The sequence below is a fragment of the Delphinus delphis genome, chromosome 2, assembly GCF_949987515.2.
Source record: "Delphinus delphis chromosome 2, mDelDel1.2, whole genome shotgun sequence".
In the NCBI taxonomy this organism is placed as follows: Eukaryota; Metazoa; Chordata; class Mammalia; order Artiodactyla; family Delphinidae; genus Delphinus; species Delphinus delphis.
The window spans coordinates 146,785,403-146,796,618 of NC_082684.1; positions in this window are offsets into that span (position 1 = coordinate 146,785,403).

Genomic DNA, 11,216 nt, shown 5'->3' on the forward strand with positions numbered 1-11,216 from the left:
GAAATGACCACTGGTGGATATGAGATTTCGTTTGGAGAGATGAAAATGTTCTGAAATTGATTGTGATAATGGTTGGACAATTCTGTGGATATACTAAAAAAAAAAGAGCCTGTGCTCTGCAACGGGAGAGGCCACAACAGTGAGAAGCCCGCGTACCGCAAAAAAAAAAAAAAAAAAAAAAAATCCATGATGAGCAAAGAGAGAAGTGTGGGTAAATCAACACTGACTATATAAAACAAAAATACTACTAACTAGTTTTATATTAAAACAAGGTAAAACTAAAATACTAGACAACAATGAGCCATAAAACTAGAAGAAAAATGAACAGAGCCAAAGTATTCTACCATTCATTTTAAAAATAACTATGTTAAAATTTAAGATTAAGTGCTAAAATAATAGAAATAGAATGTATCATTTCTAAGTCTGCTAATTTAGGTGGAAAAGGAAATGAAGAATACATGATCAATTTAAGAGAAGGCAGTGAAGCAGATGGGAAAAAAGCAAACGATAATACTGAGAAAAAGAACAGAGTAATATGGTAGGAAAAATACAATTATACCTGTAGTTACAAAAAAAAAAAGTAAACTACTCCTACTTTAAAAATTGGATAAAAAAAAATCTTCCTATATGTTGTTGCCACTTAAAACTTAATGACCCCAGTCTCCCAAGGCAATAGAAATAAAAGCAAAAATAAACAAATGGAACCTAATTAAACTTAAAAGCTTTTGCACAACAAAGAAGACCATAAACAAAACGAAAAGACAACCTATGGACTGGGAGAAAATATTTGCAAATGATAACAACCTGTTAAGGCTTAATTTCCAAAATATACAAACAGCTCAGCATTACTTGAAAGACGTATACAAATGGCTAACAAGCACATGAAAAGATGCTCAACATCCTTAGTCATTGGAGAAATGCAAATCAAACCACCATGAAATACCACTTCACATCTACTAGGATGGCTATAATAAAAACAACAAAATTGTAAAGGAAAATAAATATTGGCAAGGATGTGGAGAAACTGGAGCCTCACACATTGCTAGTCGGAATACAAAATGGTGCAGCCATTGTGGAAAACAGTTTGGATTCCTCAAAAAGCTAAATGTAGAATTACCATATGGGCCAACATTCCACTTCTAGGTACATAGCCAAAAACATGAAAACAAAGACTGAAACAGATACTTGTACACCAGTGTTATTTGCAGCTTTATTCACAATAACCTAAAGTTAGAAACAACCCATGTGTCCATCAGCAGATGAATGGGTAAACAAAATGTAGTGTGTCCATAAAATGGAATACTATTCAGCCATAAAAAAGAAATGAAGTTCTGATACATATTACAACATTGATGAACCTTGAAAGCATTACTGCTCCCCCATGAGCTAGTTTAGTAGGTAGAACTGCAAAAGAAGAAACAAAACTATCATTACATGCATATGGTGTGATTGTCTGCATAGGAAATCCAAGAAAAATCTATAGACAAACTATTGGTCCAAACAGAAGATTTAAGCAAGCTTGTTGGGTATAGGATCAAAATACAAAGTACAATAGAGTTCCTATTTATTGGTAACAAACACCTACAATGTGTAATTTTCAAGAAAGGTATAATTTACCAAATCAACAATAACTAACGATTAAAAATATATCATACCAAACGTGTAAGACTTTTACAGAGAAAATTATAAAGCTCTATTGAAGGACATATTTGAAGAACTATTTAAAGAAGGAGAGAGCCCATGTTTATGGATAGGAACATTCACTATCTTGAAAATGTCAAAACCCCCAAATCTATATATTTAAGGCAATTCAAATGAAAATCCTAATAGGATTTCTCACAGAAATTTCCATATGAAAAAGATAATTTTGGATGCCTACCTAATCTAAATGAACAAAACGCAAATAAATGAACAAAACATTAAAGACCTGATTGCAAAAAGCCCAGTAGAATTCTATATAGCACTTACTACTATTCTAAGCACTTTATGTACATTAACTCATTTAATCTTCACAACAACCCCATGAAGTAGATGCTATTATTGTACCTATTTTGCAGATGAGGGCACTGAGGCACAGACAGGTCAAGGAACTTTCCCAAGATTATACAACTAATAAATGTAGAAGCAGGATTTGAAGTCAGGCAGCCTGGATCCAGGTGTCTGAGTACTTAACCAGTATACGTACTGATTCTCTTTTACATGTATTTACACATATATTCAGATCAATATAAACTAAAGAAAATTGATAATTAGGAAAATAGCCTTTTGTTCTATTAGATCCTCCCTGACTTCCTCCAATCCTCACCGTTCTCTTTCTCACCCTTCTTCACTTCCAGTTCCCTCCAGCTCAGCCTTATAAGAGCTATCTACTAATCTCTGTGTAAGGTATAAACCAATTGTAAAGCCTTTAGAGCTAGGTAATATACATTTTAATAGATAACTCTTTAAAACCAGAGCAATTTTACAATCCAAAAGCATGGTGAAGAGACATCAAAATAATAGTGGAGCAACAAGTGGTGGTGAGGTTGACATTTGAGGGAAAGAGAGCCTGACTAAAATTCATTCAAATGAATGACCGTGTACTCTCAAATTGTGCATGTATACATGAGTGCACATGCTAATAATGTGTATGCATTGTTAATATAATTTTGAATTTAGAAATGAAAGCTGTGCTTCCACATTTTGCTTATTTTGTAACAAAAGCTATAATAAAAATGGGAACTCTGGGAACCAGGGTTCTCATTTTAGGAAAAGAAGGATACAAGAAGGGAAACAGTAAAGGCAAAGAAGAACCATGTGAAATTGGTTTGGAATTATAGGTATTCATATGTATTGATATGAATTCATGGTTTAATATATTTAGATGCACCATATGAAACTGCATTTTTCCCCAAAAAAGAGTCTAGAAGCAGTGACAGTTTAGTGGCAAAGAGCACACCAAGCACTCAGAGTTTGTTTTCTAAATACCATTTCCCACTAGAAGGAATGAGGGCTCCTTGTGGGAAATTGTGTATCCTAGGGCTGGAGCAGAGACGGTATTCGATCCTGGAACACCTTGTTGCATCAGAAAGTAAGTAATAGCTCAAGAAATTATGGGATATGTTCAAAAGATTACAGGGGTCACCCAAAGGGGCTCCTACTAGCCAAATCTGGAAATTTGAGTATTGAGTATTAAGTATTAAGATGAATAATGAATTACTATTATAACCCTTTGAATAAATGTATTCTGATAGGAAAGAAGAAAGAAAGGAGGTGAGGGAAGGAGGGAAAAAAGGAGAAAGGCAAGCTCTTTCTTACACTAGAGTGCCAAGTAAGAAATGTAGCGGAATGGCAGAGTTAGAAATGACCATTTTGCAGCTATGATAGTAATAACTGATTCAGATAGGAATCACTAACTAATGCAAAAACTAGCAGATGAAAGTTTAATGAGGAAAGGGATATTTATATAGTCTCAAATTATTTTCCCAGAGAGTACTCACTAACTTTACAGTGATGATATCTTTATAGTGTAGAATTCTATTGGACACCATTTTAACCAAGTGATCAAAGTTAACATCACCAATAATAAAACAAATTGATATCATGTGCCTCCTGGTGTGATACACTGAGTAGGACACAGACTCACTTATCCATTATTCCTGTCAGGAATGCAATAATCAGTCTAATCCTGAAAAAAAAAATCAGACAAGTCCAAACTGAGCATCATTACACAAAAACAACTGTCCTGTACTCTAAAAACATCAACATCATGAAAGACAAGGGAAGACTGAGGAACTATTCCACACTGAGGAAGACCAGAAGGACATGATAGTTATATGCAATCTGGATCTTTGATCAGAGGGAAAAAACTGATATAAAGGATATTATTGGGAATATTGGTGAAATTTAAATATGGACAGTAGGACTTCCCTAGTGGTGCAGGGTTAAGAAATTGCCTGCCAATGCCAGGGACACTGGTTCAAGCCCTGGTCTGGGAAGATTCCACATGCCGTGGAGCAACTAAGCCCGTGCACCACAACTACTGACCCTGCGCTCTAGAGCCCGCGCGCCACAACTACTGAAGCCCGTACTTAGAGCCCGTGCTCCGCAGGAAGAGAAGCCACCGCAGTGAGAAGCCCACGCACTGCAACATAGAAGCCCACACGCAGCAACAAAGATCTAATGCAGCCAAAAACAATAAATGAATAAAGTTAAATAAATATGGATGGTATGTTAGATAATAGTATTTTATCAGTGATAAATTTCCTTAATTTGATCATAATTTTCTGATTATGTAAGAGACTACCTCATTATTAGGGAATATATTCTGAAGTATGGGGTAGAGGGGTATGATGGTTCAGAAGATGATTCAGAAAGTAATAATAGCAACAATAATAATGTGTGAAGGTAGAGATAGAAAAAAGAAAGAAAGCAAATAAGGAAGTGAGGCAAAATGTTACTTTATTTGGGTAAAGGATATATATGAGAGTTCTTTTTATTATTCTTGTACCTCTTCTGTAATTTTGAAAATAATTTAAAATTTAAAGATTTCAGAAGTGAATGTTCTGATATATTCATACAATGGAATATTAGTCAGCTATAAAAAGAATTGAAACACTGATACATATACAGGATGATGGACCTTGAAAACATTATGGAAAGTGAAAGAAGCCAGTCACAAAAGGCCATATATTGTATGATTACATTTACATGAAATGTCCAGAGTACGTAAATTCATAGAGACAGAGAGTAGATTAGGGGACTTCCCTGATGGTCCAGTGGTTAAGAATCTGCCTTCCAGGGCTTCCCTGGTGGTGCAGTGGTTAAGAATCCGCCTGCCAATGCAAGGGACATGGGTTCGAGCCCTGGTCTGGGAAGATCCCACATGCCGTAGAGCAATTAAGCCCGTGCGCCACAACTACTGAGCCTGCGCTCCTAGAGCCCGTGAGCCACAACTACTGAAGCCCACGGGCCTAGAACCCATGCTCACAACAAGAGAAGCCACCGCAATGAGAAGCCCGCACACCACAAGGAAGACCCAACGCAGCCAAAAATAAATAAATAAATTTATAAGAAAAGAAAGAATCTGCCTTCCAATGCAGGGGACGCGGGTTCGATCCCTGGTTGGGGAACTAAGATCCCACGTGCCGCGGGGCAACTAAGCCTGTGTGCCACAACTACAGAGCCAGAGTGCTCTGGAGCCCACACACCACAACTAGAGAGAAGCCTGTGCACCGCAACCAAGAGTCAAAGCACCGCCACGAAAGATCCTGCATGCCTCAACTAAGACCTGATGCAGCCAAAAATAAATAAATATTAAAAAAAAAATTACTAGTGGCCAGGGGCTAAGAGGGGTCAGGTGGGTGGAGGGGTGCAATAGGGACCAGCACAAGGTTTCTTTTTGGGGTGATGAAAATGGTCAGATTTAGATAGTGGTGATGGCTGCACAACTCTGTGAATATGCTAATACACACTAAAAAGTGAATATACGATACACCGAATTGCACGTATTTAAGTGGTGAGTTTTATATATAAATTATATCTTCATTAAAAATTCTGGATACAAAAAAATGGGGGGACTCAAAGAAATGTTACTGTGCAAAGTTGTCATTATCTTGCCTCCCCTTTTCCAATCTTTCCCTCCCAACACACATACAAACTAAAAAGGCTTAAAATTGGCACATTTTCTGTCGTTTAAAAGAGATTTCATAAAATTGTTTTATATTTACAGTTTGTTGTTTTAACACCCAGATTTGTCATGTTTCTTAGGTAGTCCTGCCTTGCTGTGTTTCATTCAGAAATAAGCACATATCTTGCTCATTCCCACATGCTCTTAAAAAATTTCTCAAGCACCCACAGTGTTGCAGTCTGCCTATATTGGCAGTATTTATATCCTGAAAAAAAAATCTGCCTCTTTTCCCATTGCTGTAAGAAACAGAGCAAAACAAGGCAAAACTCCCACATTACTTTGCCATATTGGTTTATCAGCTGTCACATAAGAAGTATGTGACTCACTATGTCTTTAGAGTCGAAGATCAAACACAGGTGCCCCACTGGAGGCACCTCACTTAACCATGTTTTAACCACGCTGCCCCAGGAAAGATTGAGGACCTTCCTTGATGATTATGTTAAACTCAAGTCTTGTGCTTATTTGCAAAGGGTATGTCAAGTTCATATGACAAACAATAATCATGATGAAGAGCTACATAGACACTTGTCCCCTTTCTTGTCTGGCAAGCCTCCTTAGTATTTTATAAGAATAACAAATCCTCTATCAATCATTTCCTTTGTTATTTTTCAATAACAATTATCAAGTAGGAATACTTTGAAATATGTCTTAGTCTGAAATAATATACTTCAGAATGTATTAGTCTAAACTTTGTATGACTGAAATTTTTTTCGGCTGTAAGAATCTATTACTTAGTTGACCACCTTGAACATGAGTAGTTAATATATCTTTTTTCCCCCCAGCTTTAGAGTAGTTACTATATCTTAAATAATCGATAGACAAAATTATAGAATGTTAAGACTTTGACACTGAATTCCTAGCAAGTATATAATTCACTCATTCATTCCAAAAAATGTTTATCGAGCACCTAATATGTGCCAGCAAAAATCAACACAACGCTTGTTCTCATGAATTTTAAAGTCTGGAGGTAAAGACAAAATGTAATCAGATAGTCACAGAAATTAATATGTAGTTTCAAACTGAGAGAAGTGATGAAGCAAACAACATGAAAAAAGAGAATCTGACGTAGACTAGAGAGAGCCTTCCCTGATGAGAGAAATACTTGAGTTGAGAATGAAAGATTAGAGTTTGAGTTAATTAGAGTAAGAGTAGGGAAAAGAGCATTCCTGCAAGAGGAAACAGCATTTGCAAAGCCCTTGTGGCAGGCGAATGTTGGAGGAAACATTTTTTCCCATTTATTAAAGTCTTTATTGCATTTGTTACAATATTGCTTCTGTTTTATGTTTTGGTTTTTTGGCCACGAGGAATGTGGGATCTTAGCTCCGACCAGGGATCAAACCCACACCCCTTGCATTGGAAGGCGAAGTCTTAACCACTGGACCGCCAGGGAAGTCCCTGGAGGAAACTTTTAAAAGGCCCGTGAGCATAAAGAGCAAGGGCAGTGGCACAGGATGAGGTTGGAGAAATCAGTGGAAATCATTGTATAAGCCTTATAGTCTGTGTTTAGGAAAAAAAAATTTAGCCTTAATTATAATAGCAGTGGGAAGCCATTGAGGAGTTTTATGTAAAGTGATGACAGGATGAGATTTGTGTTTTAAAAAGAGCACTCTACATTCTGGAAAATAGTTTGGCATTTCCTTCAAACTAAAAATGGACTTACCATATAACCCAGCAATTGCATTCTTGGGCATTTTTCCCAGAAAAAAATGAAGAGTTATTTTCACACAGCAACTTGTACATGAATGTTCATAATGGCTTTATTCATAATAGCCAAAAAGTAGAAACTACCCATGTAGTACTTCAGCGGGTGAATGGTTTAACAAACTGTGGTACATCCATACCATGGAACACTACTAAGTAGTTAAAAAGGAGCAAAATATTGACACACACCATAACTTGGATGAAATTCAAGGAAATTATATTACATGAAAAAAATCTCAAAGGGATATATACTGCGTGATTTCATTTGTGTAACCTTTATGAAATAACATAATTATAAAAATGCATAATAGATTAGTGGCAGCCACTGATAGGTTAGGGATAGGGGATGGGTGGATGTAAAGAGATGACACCAGGGAGTCTTGTTATCAGGGAGTCTTGTGCTGATAGTAAAGTATCTTGATTGTGGTGGTGGTTATACAAGGCTATACCTGTGATAAAATTGCATAGCCTTACACACACACACACATATACACAAACCCATGCATGTATAACTGGTAAAATCTGAATAAGTTCTATGGATTGTACCAATGTCAATTTCTTTAAAATTTAAATTTTTGCTTTTTAATATTGTACTACAGTTGTATATGATGTTAATATTGCCGGAGGATGAGGGAAGAATGCACAGGACTCCCTGTTAAACTATATCTCAAAATAAAAATTAAAAAACAAAGAGCACTCTAGCTACAGAGCAGGAAATGGATTGAATAGAAGTTAAGGCTGATATGGAGGAAACTACTGAGTGATTATTATATTAGTCTAGGAAAAAGACAAATGATCATGGCTAGACTTGGGTGGTGGCAGTAGAGAGAGAGAGAGAAGAATGGACACATCTGAGAAATATTTAGGAGGTAAAAATTATGGAATCTGGTGATGGATGGGATATAAGAGGCTAGAGAGAATGAGCTCAAGGGTATTTTGAAGTGTAACTTTGCCCCATATTTCATAGCCTAGAAAATAAATATACATTTAGGGCAAGACAGCAAAAAATTGGAAGGCATCATCTCACGACAGAGCATATTCCACAACCAAAGGTGCTGTTGCTATGAGGTCACTTGGGGAGTTTTGCTAGCCTAAAGTACACAGTATTATTGTGTCAAAACTCAATTTATTGTCCTCAACCCCAATTTACCCTTCATTGCCTGTTCTCCATAAATGAAGCTGAACACTTTAACTATTTTTCCTTTGCCAACTAGCATGATGTTACACTTTCTCAGCAGAGGGTGCTGGAGAGAGATTACAGGAGGAAGGGGCTTTTCTTCCTGTCTCAGTTGCTCCTCTTTGTAGGCTCCTTTCAGCATGCATGCCTCCTCCAGCGTCTGGCTGCTGCAGCACTGGCAACTGATCCAGTGCCAGGATCCCGCAATACAGGCAGCACCCAGGAACCAGCAGCTTCCACGGGGACTCCCCTCAGTGCACGGCTGCACTGTCTCCAATAAGTTCAGGATCTTAGCCTGGAGAGGGAGGGGCCTCTTCTCTGGGGGCTCTATCGCAGTTTTAAGGGTAGTAGCTCCTCCTTATATCTGCTTTTCTCATTCTCTTTACTCCTTACTGTCCAATCCCTCCCTACTTCAACCTCCTGCTGTACTTAAGAATTCTTTGATTAAACTTACCCTGTTCAAATTACTGTATGACTTTTGTGTTTTGATTGAATGCTGACTCAAACAATCCCCCAAAGAGTGCTGTTTTGATTCCCTCAACATTGAGCTTTTAATAGCCCATCTATATTTGTCAACGAAGGGCTCCTGGTTGTGGCTGACCAATGTATAGAGGTTGCTAAACTGACCATGGTTTCAATTATATCTTCATGATTCATTCAAACCGATGTTGCAAATTTTCCAAATATCTAGAATTGGGTTTTACTTTTATTGAAACAAATCTATGATTTTAAGTTTGAAAATGGAGTTTATAGCAATATTTTTTTTTCTGAAAAAACGTTTGCATGTTAATCTAAACCAACTTATATTCGCATCTTTATGTTTAAAAGCTCCACTATGCTACCTTGCACAATATAAACAGGTAAAATTTGAGATGTAAAATATTAAAAGCAAAGACTATAAAATACTTCAAAATATAAGCAAACAAGGTTGAGTAGACTCCAGGCCAAGGATGGTGATGATAGAAATGAGTATTTCTTTCTGCAGCATGTGAAAATGTTGATCTTTTCTCCCTTTTCTTGATTGCCCTAACACTCCTGGTTTTTGTTTTTGTTTTGTTTTATTTTGTTTCATTCCTTCTCATTTTCCTTTACAAGCTCCTCTATTTCAGTCCACCCTTTAAAATGTCAGTGTTTCCCTGGATTCTGTTCTTGGCTCTCATTTCTCATTGGTGTTGGGTGAGTTTATCCAGACTTAGGTAATGTCTCCTTTATTTGTATCTGCAGCCTAGGCCTGCCTCCTGAGCTCCAAAGTCCTTTACATGATCCAGTTTCTAGTCTGGGGTCAGCAGATGACAGCCTATGGGTCAAATTCAACACAGTTTTTGTAAATGAAGTCTCGTTGTAACGCAGCCACACCCACTTGTTCACATACGGTTCTTTCCTACTATAATGGCAGAGTTAAGTAGTTGTGACAAAGAATGCATGGCCTACCAAATCCATGTTTATTATCTAGCCCTCCACAGAAAAAGTTTACTGACCCCTGCTCTAGACTAAGCTGTGCATTCTACTGTGGTTTAGGCATGACTGAGCATGTACTTCTTTTATCTTTTTTTTTTGGCTGTGTTGGGTCTTTGTTGCTGTGCGCGGGCTTTCTCTAGTTGCGGCGAGCGAGGACTACTCTTTGTTGTGGTGTGTGGGCTTCTCGTTGCGGTGGCTTCTCTTGTTGCAGAGCATGGGCTCTAGGTGCACAGGCTTCAGTAGTTGTGTCAGGCAGGCTCGGTAGTTGTGGCACACGGGCTTATTGCTCTGCAGCATGTGGGATCTTCCCCGACCAGGGATCGAACCCGTGTCCCCTGCATTGGCAGGTGGATTCTTAACCACTGCACCACCAGGGAAGTCCGAGCATGTACTTTTAAGTAGAGGGGTAGGCCCTTTACTTGCATCTCTCCGTATGAGAGAACCATACTCATAACTGGAACTCATATCCAAGACCCACGGATAAAGAGTACAACAGCAAAGTGAAGGGATATTTTTGTTAGGAATTGTCATACTGGGAACATAAGGAGGATAACACACGATGCTCTTTGCTGTAGAATCACCTAGAGAGCATTTAAAGACAGATTGCTAGACCTCATTCCCAGAGATTCTGATTCAGTACAACCGGGGAGGGCCTTGGGAATCTGAAATTTTAGAATGCTTTCCAGGTAATGCTGATATGTAGCAAATAGTCAGGATTTGGAAGTCCAAATGATCTAAAAATCCATGGCCAAGTAAGATGGTCTTTTTATTCTTGATGAATCATTATAAAGAGGCCAATTCGTTTCTCTTCAATTTATATATTATTTATGAGTCTCTAGCTTTAGGGAATACAATAAAGAATTCAAAATCTCTTAGCAATGATTTTTCTCAACGACTTTTCTTGCACTAAGGATCATGTAATAAAACTCTACGCTTCCATACTGCCTGATATTTTCAAAGTGGTTTCACATCTTCTCTCAGTGACCCTGTGAGGTAAAGTGAGGATCCAATACTTAGCATTCGCTTGAGTTTATCACACTTACCAAAACCCTGTCACACTTACCAAAACCCAGGAAGTTGACCAAGGGCCACTTCCAGTTCTGTTATTCATGCATTCATTCAACAACAAAAATTTTTTTGAACACTTGCCAGTCATTGTTAGGTACAAAGAATTGTGGACTGGATAAAATTCCTGCCCACATGGAGCTTACA